This window comes from Bos taurus, chromosome 2 (genome assembly GCF_002263795.3).
Source record: "Bos taurus isolate L1 Dominette 01449 registration number 42190680 breed Hereford chromosome 2, ARS-UCD2.0, whole genome shotgun sequence".
Taxonomy (NCBI): domain Eukaryota; kingdom Metazoa; phylum Chordata; class Mammalia; order Artiodactyla; family Bovidae; genus Bos; species Bos taurus.
In genome coordinates this window covers 27,052,929-27,067,210 of record NC_037329.1, presented here as the reverse complement: position 1 = coordinate 27,067,210, position 14,282 = coordinate 27,052,929, and positions in this window count along the sequence as shown.

The window sequence follows — 14,282 nt, the reverse complement described above, 5'->3', positions numbered from 1 at the left end:
CACACACACACACTGAATTTACTGTGAAGAAAATATTTAATATCTGCTGCTTAAAACCGTGTTCTTTTGAAGATGTCAGTAATCCTATTCATTTTTACTCACCTTTCTGGACACATCTACCTGTGAGGGAGTTTCCTCCTTTGACATTTACAACATATTGATGACTTTCAAAAATCAAATTTCCAATGGTATCAGGCCCATATGTTTCATTATTTTGAGAAAAGATACACTCATCCTTTTTACATGAAAATGAAGACAGTCACAACAAGAGTGATATAGAAAAATTCTCAAGCAAAGTTATCTCAACTATCCTCACTACTGATCAGTGGACTCATCTCCATCTTGGTCCTGTGAGCTCCAGAGACCGTTCCACCTGTACATCCCTGATTTCTTCTGGTTGGAATTAACCAGGCGACTGTCACTCATCTTGTCCTTGGAGATGAAGTTCATCCACATCGTTTGCTGAGGCTTCTCCTTCTCACCTTGAATTCCTAGATCTTAGGTTCATTTCATTGCTTTAAAAATATCTAACCTGGGACTTCCCTGGTGGTTCAGTGGCTAAGGCTCCATGCTCTCGATTCAGGTGAGCCCGGGTTTGATCCTTGGTCAGGGAACTGGATCCCACATGGCACAGCTAAAGATCCCACATGCCCACATCTAAGACCTGATGTAGCCAAGTAAATAAATATTATAAAACAAATCTAGCCTGCTGCTCCCCAACTTTCCAGGCCCCCAAGGCTGCCCCGACTTTTAGAATCTTCCAGAACCTCCCTTGCTGAACTTTCCACTGTGTAGTTGAGCTTGCGTGCGTGCATGCTCAGTCATGTGTCTTTGTATGATCCCATGGACTGTAGCCTGCCAGGCTCCTCTGTCCATGGAATTTTCCAGGCAAGAGTACTGGAGTGGGTTGCCATTTCCTTCTCTAGGGGCTCTTCCTGACCCAGGGATAGAACCTGAGTCTCCTGAAAGAATCTCTGGCAGATTCTTTACTGTCTGAGCTATCTGGGAAGTGCTGAACTTTCCTAATGGTTATTTCCCTTGTTTTGCATAGACCTGAGTTCTTTACTCATTTCTCTATGTAGTTATAATTGATAACTCCCTGTTTCATCCAACTGAAAAAAAAATGCTATACTTAAATAAATGCTGCCAAATTATGGTATCACTTCAAAATGAAACCAAACATATTCACCCAAGCAACTTTTAAAGCTTTTTCAACTAAATGAGGATATGAGGGTATTTGAGGTAGAAAGGCATAGTCTCAACAAAAGTACATGACCTGGGAGGGAGGCAGGGTCACCGCACCAAAGGTCTGAAGTATAGGTTTCTAGACTTCTCCCCATCTCGCCACTGCTTCTTATAGTCTCTGTGCTCTTGGGAAAATATCATATATTTATCAATAATATTTTGGTGGACATATGTGCTGGGCTTTCTGCTAAGCACTGGCCAACTGTCAGGAACAAGACATAGTCCCTTTCTTCACAGAGCTTAAGGTAAACCAGAAGTGGATGAAATTGGAGCCTATTATACAGAGTGAAGTAAGTCAGAAAGAAAAACACCAATATAGTATATTAATGCATTTATATGGAATTTAGAAAGATGGTAATGATGACCCTATATGTGAGACAGCAAAAGAGACACAGATATAAAGAACAGACTTTTGGACTCTGTGGGAGAAGGCGAGGGTGGGATGATTTGAGAGAATAGCACTGAAACATGTACATTACCCTATGTGAAACAGATCGCCAGTCCAGGTTCGATGCATGAGACAGGGTGCTCAGGGCTGGTGCACTGGGATGACCCTGAGGGATGGGATGGGGAAGGAGGTGGGAGGGGGGTTCAGGATGGGGAATGCATGTACACCCATGGCTGATTCATGTCAATGTATGGCAAAAAACACTACAATATTGTATAGTAATTAGCCTCCAACTAAAATAAATAAATTAATTTTTTTTTTTAAAAAGGTAAACCGAAGACTGAGGCCACTGCTCAGGATACCTTAGAGGGGCTTCTCCAGGAATCTCTGGTCAAGATGAATTGAGGGACTTCCCTGGTGGTTCAGTGGCTAAGACTCTGCACTCCCAATGCAGGGGGCCTGGGTTCAACCCCTGGTTAGGGAACTAGATCTCACATGCCACAACTAAGACTTGGCACAGCCAAATAAATATTAAAAAAAAAAAAAAAGATGAATTGAGATATCGTCTTCTACCACATCAAGCTAGGGAGGTCCCTCCCCACTTAGTTTAGAGGGACCAAGAAAGTGTTCCAGATCTTCCCCTTAATCTGATCTAAAAATCCAGCTGTGTCTGATGTAGCTCTATGTGAACAATACATTCAAACCTGGAGTTTCTATCTCCCTTGCCCCACCAACTCTTTCTGGGTCCCGCACCAAGTACCATCAATTTTATCTCCTAAGGAGATCTCGGGTCCATCTACTCCTCTTCACCTCTAGGGCAACCATTTGTCCAAGCGTCTATCATCTCTTACCTCAACTACAGCATATTTACTTCTGTGTACCTTCAACGGTTTCTCCTCACTGCAGTCAGATTGCCCCAAATTAAAGTCTGATCTTGCTGCTTTTCTCCCCACTTCCACTTTCCCAAACCCTTCAGTGTGTTCCCACTGCCCTTTGACTAAGATTAAAACACATGACATAAACCACATTGTCCCAGCACACTTCATGAACCTTCATTTTAGGCTACTGTCTTCATTTTGCCATCTGAGGACCTTTGCCCATGCTTCTCCCTAGAACGTTCCCATTTTACCTGCTCATCTAGTTTCTTCATCCTACAGACTCAACCCCTTCTCGGGCAAGCCCATACAATTCCAAATTCCTACCGCCATCTTTTCATTCCAACGACATTCCCATCTTATACATTCTCACCGCAGTCTGTAATTTACTTCAGGGAGCTTACACTCTGTAATTATGTATTTGTGTGACAGGTAAGCTAGGTAATATTGGCCTTTCTTATCAAATTGTATAAGTTTCATGAAATCAGAACCCACGTTGGTTTGCTTATCTTCCTATTCCCTTGTCTAGCAGACTGCTGGCATATAGACCAGTGTTCAGTAAATATGTCTTGAATACATGCAGAAATAAGCCTGTATTAATCCTTCTAAGGTGCAGTCTAGCACTTAAGATCAAGCTCACCAGCTGCATTACTTGTGCTGTCAGTGTGTCTTTTCAAACAAAATCCTGTAACTTCCTCAAGCCTTTGAGTATTTCTGCAAGGGACTCCCTAATGCTGGTTTGTTGCCATAGAGATTTCTCATGACCTGTTGGTCCAGAGACACTGTGAAGGAGCCTGTGTCTAAGTTGAGACTTAGGGTTCAGTGGTCACAGAAAAAGGGAGCATCAGACATCATTTTGTCCATTTTTCTGCCTGTAGGCAGGGCATGTCCACGTCATCCAGGCTGAAGAGAATCCTTTTCTATTTAAAATCTCCCCAGAAACTCTGAAACTTCTGTGGGAAATCTAGCCCAACATTTAATGAGGGAAATTTCCAGGAGCATGTAAGAAAAATTATCAATTTAGGCTCTTCTCCACTTTATTAATCCCAACAATTCTCAGGAACACAAGACATCTCAGTCCCATCAGTGTGGATGGAAGAGCTAAACATTTTCAAAATTATAAGTTTTTTTAATATTTATGAATTATTTGTGACAACTTAATCTACACCGTTTATAAAGATAATACTGGCCAACAGTTTCAAAGTTTTTGCGTGTTGAAAAATACGACAATTCTGCTGATACACTGCTGGCATTCTTCAACTCCGTGATTCACTTCTTAAAACAAAATATGAGTCAATCCATTCTTCTATATGAGGAATTAAAATTACCAGGGTTCTAATGCAGATTCTGGTTTAACAAGCTTTCTAAGCTCTTTTTGCACATAGCATCTGCCCAGGAAAGAGCCAGATCACAGCTCTTGCCTGATTCATCCCTGGAAATAAATAATGCCCTAGTCTGAAACAGGTCTTGCAAAGCAACGCAGCATTCTATCACATTGTATACCAGCAGCTGCCCTGAACAGTTTCATTTCAGCCCCTTTTGAGAAGCTGGAGATGGAAAGCAATCTGCTATAGCTGCACAGCATAAGCCCTGACCAAAGCCAGCCAGTCAAACACCTAAGTAAAATATTTACTCTCAATCCTCTAGGTCTGTTTTTCCCTCTTACTTATGGCGACTAGAACTTAAGCATGATGCCACCCAACTAATGATGGTAACTTGGATCAAGTAATCCAAGCAACCTGGGTTCCCAATGCTATAATAAAAATATAATAATGGTTATTTAACCCTGAGTGCATGTCAGGTTCTTAAAGCATTTGTACATTTCATGAATGATTTTACCTAACCCTAACCATCCGGGTCTCCCCTTACCTGGTTTGCTTCTCTGGTGGCTTAGATGGTAAAGAATCCACCTACAATGTGGGAAACCTGGGTTTAATCCCTGGGTTGGGAAGATCCCCTGGAGGAGGGCATGGCAACCCATTTCAGTATTTTTGCCTGGAGAATCCCCATGGACAGAGGAGCCTGTCCATGAAGTCTCAAAGAGTCGGATATGATTGAGCAACTAAGCACACAACTCTCTCTTAGATACAGGTTTTTGGTGTTGGTTTTTTTTTTGTTTTTTTTTTTTTTGCTTTTCATTTGTTTTTAATGTGGTAAGAACACAACACAAAATCCACCCTCTTAAAAAATGAAGTATACAATACTGTAAACTTAGGCATGACGTTATACAACAGATCTCAGGAGTTCAATTATCTTGCGTAAATGAAATTTTATACCAGTTGAAAACAGCTTCCCATTGCCCAATCCCTTCAGTCCCTGGCAACCCCCATTCTACTCCTGGCTTCTATGAGTTTGACTATTTTATATACCTCATCTAAGTATTAACATGCAATATTTGTCCTTCTGTGACTGGCTTATTTCACTTAGTGTAATGTCTTTTAAGTTCATCCAAGTTGAGGCATATAGAAGAATTATCTTCTTTTTTAAGGCTGAATAATATTCCACTGTGTGTATATACCACATTTTTTTCAATCCATTCGTCTATTGGTGAATATTTCATTTGTTTCTCCACATTTTGGCTATTTTAAACAGTGTTACAATAAACATGGAAGTACAAATATCTCTTCATGAGTCTGATTTCACTCCTTTTCGATTAAATGCCCAGAAGTGGGACTGCTGGATAATTTTTAATTTTTTGAGGAAACTTCATAGTGTTTTCCAAAGCAACTGTACCATATTACATTCCCATCAACAATGCTTAAGCATTTCAGTTTCTCTACATCCTCACCAACACTTATCTTTTGTCTTCTTGACAACAGCGACCCTAACAGGAGTAAGGTGATACTTCATTATGGTTTTAATTCACCTTATTTGATGACTAGTGATATTAAGCATCTTTTAATGTACCTGTTAGTCATTTGAATATCTTCTTCAAAGAAACGTCTATTCAAGTCTTTTGCCCATTTTTTAAATCAGGTTATTTGGCTTTTTGCTATTAGGTTGGAATAGTTCCTTATATATTTTGGAGGTATGTTTTTTGGAGACAGAGAAATGAACTCACAGAGAGGTGAACAATTTACCCAAGTGTGGGCCAGTGTTCAAACCCAGGCAGGCTGATGCCAGAACTCACGCTCAGAGCCACTGTAATTATATAGAAATTGCATCTTACAGAGTAGTTTTCTAAACTTCAATACTGGATCTACAGAAGCAAAATCTTTATTAAATTAATCTAATATGATATTACCTAGCCAATAATTACTGCTGCTGCTGCTGAGTCACTTCAGTCGTGTCTGACTCTGCGTGACCCCATAGACGGCAGCCCACCAGGCTCCCCCGTCCTTGGGATTCTCCAGGCAAGAATACTGGAATGGGTTGCCATTTCCTTCTCCAATGCATGAAAGTGAAAAGTGAAAGTGAAGTCGCTCAGTCATGTCCGACCCTCAGCGACCCCATGGACTGCAGCCTACCAGGCTCCTCTGTCCACGGAATTTTCCAGGCAAGAGTACTGGAGTGGGGTGCCGTTGCCTTCTCCGAGCCAATAATTACTATGCATAGAGAAATGCATAGTTTTCAGCATATATAAATACACACTCTGTTTTGTTTTCCTAGATTCTATTTAAAAAATTTTCTCACTTGTGGTAAAATAACAAAAGCACTTGCACATCACTCCTCAGGTGCTTGAAATCTTCTAACTGTATTTTGTTCTCTCTTTTTTCTTTTTTGTTGTTGATTTTATTTATTGTTGTTGTTTCATATATTTATGTGTAAATAATTTTCATTAATCTTAATAAAGGCCTTAGATGATCTGTCCTGACCCCAGATCAACTCTTTGAATCTCTAGGCTTTTAAGATCAGAAAAAGGAACAAGGAACAGCAGAGTAAGACCCTGTGAATCCCATGTTTCCCTATGGCTGTATTTTTTACAATTCAGAGAAATAATCCTCTAAACACCACTTGGGGGTAATGGGGTGGACTGTGTCGGTGTTACTAGTGACACCGTGACCCTACTGATCCTAGTCACTGTGGCTGCCTCTAGCCCTGGAAATACTAATGAGAGAAATGAGGGGATCTTAGCTGGGCCAAGGAAGCACTTGGCCTTCCTACCACTAACACACTGAAGATATTACTAGGAATGTAGCTGGACACTCCGACTTGGCTGAGCAGAACAGATAGCTTAGACTGTCTCACAGAGCAATTTCCACTAACAACATTCCCAGTAGGACCCGTTTCTGCTCCAGTACCGCTGAAAAATGGGAAGATCTCCACCTCTAATTACCTTGTTGACTAGCTCTAGTTAATAGAGTGTTCTTCATTATTTTTGAGCCAAAAATGATCAGTGGAGAGGAGAGGGGGGGAAAACGGCCACGTTTCCACAGCCATCATGATAATAATAGTGTGTTCACGGAGCCTTTCAAATGAGTCAGGGTTCACCCAGAGGACTCTTCCTGCATTTTCTCACATAATCTTTACAACTATTACACAACAGTTACTTTTACTGACCCATCTTACAAAAGAGGATCCTAATGTCCAAGTCGCTTTTAACCGTAACAATTCCTACATTTCCTCTTCAAAAAAAAAAGAAGAGAGTGAGAGAGAAAAATTAACAGTGAACTTTAATCCCAAAATGTTTTTTTCAATTTTCTTTTCTGGAACTCTATAGCCATCCTAAATGAAAAGTGCTAAAGTTCTGAGTACTGAAAACATAAGACAATGAACCTCCTGGCTCCTTCTCCATGTTCTTGAACCCTTGAGAGAAGTGTAAGCTCTTCTCATTTTCCTCCTTACTCTCTACCCACTGCTGCTAATACCCTTCTAAGAAATTCAACTTGTTTTCACGAGCAGAAATACAGTTATCTATCTCCACACTTTACAAATTCCAGTGCTCATTATGACCGTAAGGGGAAAAAAAGGAGTCTGGTCAGAAAACTCTCTAAGGGACTTCTCTGGAGGTCCATTGGTTAAGAATTCCAGAGTAGGGAATGCAGGTTTAATCCTGGGTGAAGGAACTAAGATTACACGTGCCTTGTACCACAGCTAGATAAGCCTGTGCACCATGGTGAAGAGCCTGTGTGCTGCAAGGAAGATCCAAGTGGAAAAAAGAACAAAAACTCTCCAAATGCTCAAGTCTTCTTCATGTCCCCTCCCTCCACTGGCATGCCTTCCCTTCTAAAGGGAACAGAATCTGACCCAAGTTCTGCCCCAGAGAGAAGCACTTTTACCATCAACTTAGATGAAGAGGTTTGTCAGCTCACCAGAGGAAAACCATAAAACACAATCTGGGTCTGGAATGCGTCTGTGAGTTTTAACCACGGACTGCTGCTGCTGCTGCTGCTAAGTTGCTTCAGTAGTGTCTGACTCTGTGCGAACCCATACACGGCAGCCCACCAGGCTCTCCCGTCCCTGGGATTCTCCAGGCAAGAACACTGGAGTGGGTTGCCATTTCCTTCTCCAATGCATGAAAGTGAAAAGTGAAAGTGAAGTCGCTAAGTCCTGTCCGACTCCTAGCGACCCCATGGACTGCAGCCTTCTAGGCTCCTCCATCCATAGGATTTTCCAGGCAAGAGTACTGGAGTGGGGTGCCATTGCCTTCTCCGAACCATGGACTAGCAAGACAAAATGATAAAGGGAAGGAAGGAGGGCCTCGCTGTGGTTCCAATAAAGCAAGCATGGGACTCAGAGCCACGTTGTGGAAGTGACTGAGGCATTTCATGTAACATCAGCTCAAAATGAGGCAACAGTGTGATGTAATGATGTGATGATGTAAAAGCCCTCCTCCACCATCCCTCACAAGGAAGAAAAATGTAAATGATGTTTCAATCTTGGTTTAAACTTTAAATTTACAACATAGAGAGTAAGGCTGATGATGGCTATGTCTCCTCCCAACTGCTCAGAGTGCTGGTAAAATTGAGCCTTCACTGATCTGAACCCCACTCTTGTGTGGCCACAGATATTCTGAAGAAGGGGGCCAGGAAATCGAGTAGGAGCTGGAGCAGAGCTGAAAACTCTTATGTTGTTTACTTGGAAGGAGAGCCTGAGGGAAGACAACCCGCCTGAAGGAGGCTCCCTGTGAAACAGGAATTAAACTCCTTTCCAGATGGCAAAGAGAAAGGTCCAGGGTCATGGGTGAAAGTTACAAGAAATTCAAGTTCAGCATCATATAAGGAGGTGGTTTTTTGCCCGTAAAATCTTGCCTGAAGGCAAGCACAGCTGGTGGGTGAGCACAGGAAGGACAGCCCTTGGCGTACAAATGCTGGAGAAGGGACTCAAGTAACAGGGGGTTGGGGTGGCTGACTTGGTTGACGTTTGCAGACTCGCAAACCTAAGAATCTGTGATTGGGGCAAGGGGCTTTCCTCAGATATAGCACATACCAGTAGAGACAGCAAAGAATTCCCAGTCTCCAAAGCCTGAGGAAGCCATAGGCCAAATGTCTCTCACCCAGCTTCTCACAAGGTCTGGAGTATTGTTTCTTCAAGCCTTGAAAGCTTGTCTTAGCCTCTGACAAGGGGAAAGGAGGGGTGCCGTGCTCAAAGAGGAGCTCACAGACCTCAAGATGAACTTCCGCTGAACTTCATACCATGCCCAGAGCCTGGAAGGATTCTTCGAGGTTCCAAGGAGCTTGGAATGTCCATGCCTTTGAATAGTTCAAATACTCCACTTTCAGGAAGAGATGGAAAGAGAGGCAGAGCTAAGCTGTAGTAGGAAAATCAAAAGAAAGAGGGACATTCCCTGGGGAATATATATTTATTAGTAACTTTTTAATTGAAGTATAGTTGATTTACAATGTTGTATTAGTTTCTGCTGCACAACAGTGATTTGAGATATATATATATATATATATATATATATATATATATATTTAATATTATTTTCCATTATGGCTTATCATAGGATAGAAAATATCATTTTCTGTATACCTTGTAGGTACCCTGTAGAACCTTGTTGCTTATTGGTTCTTTATATAATAGCTTACATCTGGTAAACCCAACTTCCCAATCCATCTCTCCCCTAATTCCACCTACCTTATCAACCAGAAGTGTGTGCAGTTATCCAAAACATGCACTTGCTTTTATCAATGGATGAGGTTTAAATAAATGAAAGCATTCAGAGTGTGTATAATGGAAACCTAGTTTTCCTCCCACCAGGCCTCTAGTCCCTAGCTAGTAGCTTCTCACAAGGCCTTCCTGAAATGTGTAAATAAATATGGACATAGAGAGTCCTCCCTGCACCCATTTTTACACAAAGGTAGCAGTGCTAGACTCTACACACTTTCCTCCACAACACATTCTAATTTTAATGAACAAGAGTGTAGAAGTCTTTAAAACAAGCACTCAGTTTCCTGTGTAAATCTGACCCAGGCTTAGGCAACAGGCAGCTGTGAAGTCAGCATTTCACTTCTTCAGCATCTGCCTTAAACCAACACATGAATTCATTAAATCATGATGCTGTTACTCTTTCATTAAATACATCTTAAAGTTTGTATTCCCTATAGCCTGGTTTCCTCTCTAATTCTGATCTTTATTTTGAATGAAATAAGAAAGGAGATAATAGTGTTAATTGTAAAAAGTTCTTAAGAGCGCTGCTTACCAACATGGGCAGTTCCAAGTGGAATCACCAAGGCATTAATAAATGGTGCTGAAGGTAAACTGCTCCTCTACGAGAGGCTAATTAACTCTTTAAGGAAACCAGTTTGAAAACAATACATTCTCTTGGGGGATATCTAATTCCTAAATAGTGTTTGATACACTGAGAGTTCGTTCCATGTCATCAACAGTCAAGGGTTCTAAGGTTAGACACTGACTGAATCCTTCCTTTTCTTCTTTTTTTCTTACTTTTGTAGATGAGAATCTAGAAATCAGCTAATTTGATTATTGATTAACAGTAGCAAATGAGGCATTAACAAAGTTACTCTATTTGACTCCAAGGCCTGTCGGAGAGTTCCTGTTAAAGTAAATTGCCCCCTTGCTGATTACTTCAGAATGACAAAGGGGAGCTGTTACAGCATTGAATTAGGTCCTCCTGCAAAAAAGATATGATGGAGTCATAACCTCTGGTACCTCCCAATGTGACCATATTTAGAGATAAGGTCTTTACAGAGGAAATCAAGTTACAGTGAGGTCATTAGGGTGGGCCCTCATCCAATGTGGCCGATGTCCTTATAAATAGGGAAGGTTGGACATAGACCCACACAAAGACAGAAAACAATGTAATGTGAAAAGACTCAGGAAAAAGAGCATCTGTAAGCCAAGGAGTGAAGCCTGGAACAGAGCCTTCCCTCACAGCCTTTAGGAGGAAACAACCCTGACTACTGGCCTTTAGAACTCCTGGAAAGACAATACATTTCTGTTGTCTAAGCCATCCAATAGAGCTCACAGTGAGTGCTCAATCACTCAGTCATGTCTAAATCCTTGCAACCCCATAGACTGTAGCTGGCCAGGCTCCTCTGTCCATGGAATTCTCCAGGCAAGAATACTGGAGTGGGTTACCATTCCCTTCTCCAGCTGTTCTTCCTGGCCCAGGGATTGAACCCAGTCTCTTGGATTTGCAGGCAGATTAGTTAGCACTGTGCCAAAGCTACCACCATGGGCTACTTTATTCCAGAACCATGTGATAATATCAACATGGCATTGGTTTGGCAGAATGTTGGGGTGAAAGTAATATGGAGGCACTCACCTGGTCCTCCTTCCCTTTAAGCATCTTTCCCAGGGGAGTACCTTTACAAAATTGTGATAAATCTGTTCAGAAGTGCTTCACAACTGGTTGAGAACAAGGACTCTTGGATCAAGCTGCTGGAGTTAAAACCAAGCTCCAGCCTTCACACTAGATTCACACTCAGCAGGAACAGAATTTCTCTACCTTAACTTCCTCATCTATAGACTGTCCCTCAGATGGTTATAAGAATTAGTGAATACATATCAAAGATTAGCACAATCCTCAATAAACGTCAGCAATGGTAATTGTTCATTCTGTTGAAATCTTCTCAAATCAGCCTTGATTTATGGCAGAACTTACTGTAGGTCAGCCCCCTTCTCAGCCTGTTCGGATCATTGGCCAAAGACAAGATCAATGACTTTTGTTCTCCACAATTTTTTAAATTAAGTGTGATAAGAAGGGATTGGAACTACAGCAGAGCCCTCAGAATAATGAAAGGGAAAAGAAATAAGACATGAGAAAAAACACACACACACAAAATATCCATTGGTCACTGTTTTCTCAGCACCCACCCCACGGAGAGTCCTCGCCAAAGTGCTGGGACTCTAGAGGAAGGCAGTCCAAGATGCAGGATGGACCTGGCAAAGCTTCAATTACTAGAAGAGTGTTCCGACAGAGAGGGCAGAAATTCTAGGCCCTTCAGATCTCTGATCTATTGTCTAAGTTCAAAGAAAAGGGAACAGAGGCCCTGAAAGGTGAAAAGACTTGAGCAACATTTTCTGTCAGAGTAACTACAGAATGAGGCTCAGATAAGAAATAGGCTGCTTCTCTTGTGAGAAAGCTGAGACACCCCAAATCACAACTCAATAGAAATCTAAGATCCCTGACTCCAGAGGAGTTGCGGAAATAAGATAACGATGGTAATATTGATGATGATGACGACATCGGTAATGCTGGTACCATATATTGAGCAGCTACTCCACTCACAGCAAGCACTGTGTTAATTGTTTCTATGCAAAACTACCTCATTTAATTCTCACACAACCACCTCACAAGGTGGTTACAAAGAAGATGAGAGCTCAGAGAAGGATTCTCAACTTATGCAGCACCTAGAGCTGCTGGGTAGCAGTGAGGACCATCAGCTTCTATGTAGGACGCCTCTTAGAGACAGGCCCCAGCAACAGATGCTGCCAAGGGCCCTTCTTGCTCAAGGAGCATATATTTTTAGATTATCCAAGCCACAGCACTAAATTATATCTCTTACCAGTGAAATCAATCTACTTGGTCTTCCATACAGAGTTTTGAACTGTGGAAATAATATCAGAAACAACGACCACACTCATCTTGGAAGAATGGACTCTAAGACAAAATCTTCAGCGGCATTTGGATCTGGTGTTGATTGCTTCTGCACTATCAGAAACTTGCCGAAATCATCGCTTTTCTCTTGGGTAACATAACACCATTTCCTCTTATACTTTTCTAATACAGTGTAATGAAATGCAATGGAAACCACAGGAAATGCTGTGGTTGGTTATTGAACTTGAGCCATCATGATCAACTCCAACACTCTGACAAGGGCACTGTGGGAAAAAATAAGGTGGAGTGGGCTATGTAACATAATCAGGAGGTCCTGTCTGTTTTTAAGGGACAAGAGAAATGTCATTTAGGGAACATGACTTAAAGGTCTTGGTTACAAATATCCATTTAAACCCAAACTAAGAACAAACCAACGGGACCCCACTTGGGACACCACTCCCAGAAGGCTTATGCTAGACAGAGGGTATATGAGGGGGTGCCTGCACTTGGCGTATTTCCTAGTAAGCATTGTATTGGCTCCAGTTTAGGTGAAAAGCATTTCCTGAGCATCTTCTGGTTTCAGAGCCGAGTTGGGAGCTGGCAGAATGTCCCGGGGCAGAAACACAGACCCCTCTCTCTATTTCATCCCTTGTTGTTATTCAGTCACTAAGTCATGTCTGACTCTTTGTGACCCCAAGGACTAGCCCCCAGGCTCCTCTATCCATGGGATCCTCCAGGCAAGAATACTGGAGTGGGTTGCCATTTCTCCTCCAGGGGATCTTCCCGACCCAGGGATCGAACCAGCATCTCTCATGTCTCCTGCATGGCAGGCAGAGTCTTTACCACGGAGCCATCTGGGAAGCTCCTAGAAGGTTAAAATAACAATTGCACTTCCATTTCAGCTGGAAGTGAAGTAAGACCACCTGTACTTCTGTAAATTGCCAAGGAAGTTTCCAAAGGTACCAGATGAACCCAAAATCAGTTAAAGTAGAAAGAAAGTGAATGAATAACAGTCCATTGAAAATAGTAGACACACTGTTTATTAAACACTTTTTATGTGACTGTGAACTGTAATGCATTATCAGATATAATCTCAACATTATGGTAAGTGCTATTATGACGCCTCACTTTACAGATGAGAAAACTAGAGATTTGGGAGAGGTTGGCTCTCATGCCCAAGGACCCTACATACACACACGCACACACACCTCTGACTGGCCTGGAAGAGCAGATACTCGTGTGTCTCCACCTCTGCTGCCCCTTTCCACACACATGACAAGTTTCCACAATGACCTAATCGTGTGTTCTACTTTAGTCCTCTTTCAAGTAGTTAAGACCACAGTCAGACAAGCTAGTCTGTGCAGTCTGTAAAGAGTCCCCCTCTTACCTCGCCTATCTAGGCTATCAGTAATCTCTCTTTCTTCCCCCCACAGTGAAAATGGGAGGCAGAAAAGCATTTTGTGATTAAATCCCAACTCCTCTGTGACAGAAAAGCTGTCCCAAATGAATGATGATAGGAGGAAAACTAGAAGCGAAAAAGACTTGAGATTTGTTGTGAAGATATTCTGATATCACATTAAAGTGGGTCACTAGGAAAATCTATTCACGACTTCTAGTGAAGCCTGAAGAAACACATCAGCAAGACGAGAGTTTGCTGTCTGGAGGTCCTGGTGCCTCACTGGCCAACAGGCAAGGCATGCCTGAAGGCTCAGCTGTGTCTCATAACTGTCCAAGTGCAATGGCCACATCTCAGATGGAAATGGTCGCATGAGCTACTTTACGGTCAAATTTAAGGGAGACCGACTTTTACATAAGGGTTTGGGAAAGA